Here is a 355-nt window from a genome sequence, read left to right on the forward strand (position 1 = left end):
TCGTCCGGAAAAACAATTCGGCGCGCAGTTTGAAAAAGACTACAATATGGTATATATGCAAGTACATATATAGGATATATTAGTAATTCAAGATTGAATTATTTAAAGCAACGAAGATCCAGCTCGGACCGTAATAGGCAGTTACATTATATTATTAATATTTAGATATTTAATAGCAAAAATGTTGATCTCATATTGAAATCGTGTAGTTGATACAAATAACTAAACTGTTGAAATTAAAAGTATGACTAAATTAGACTAATGAGAGTCAAGCAACGTTGAACGGCGCAAAGATAGGTGAAAACCTCAGAAATACTCAGATGTTAGCTTAAAGTCTTCTGTATTTGGACGTTTC

This window comes from Trachymyrmex cornetzi, unplaced genomic scaffold (assembly GCF_001594075.2).
Source record: "Trachymyrmex cornetzi isolate Tcor2-1 unplaced genomic scaffold, Tcor1.1 scaffold166, whole genome shotgun sequence".
Classification (NCBI taxonomy): Eukaryota; Metazoa; Arthropoda; class Insecta; order Hymenoptera; family Formicidae; genus Trachymyrmex; species Trachymyrmex cornetzi.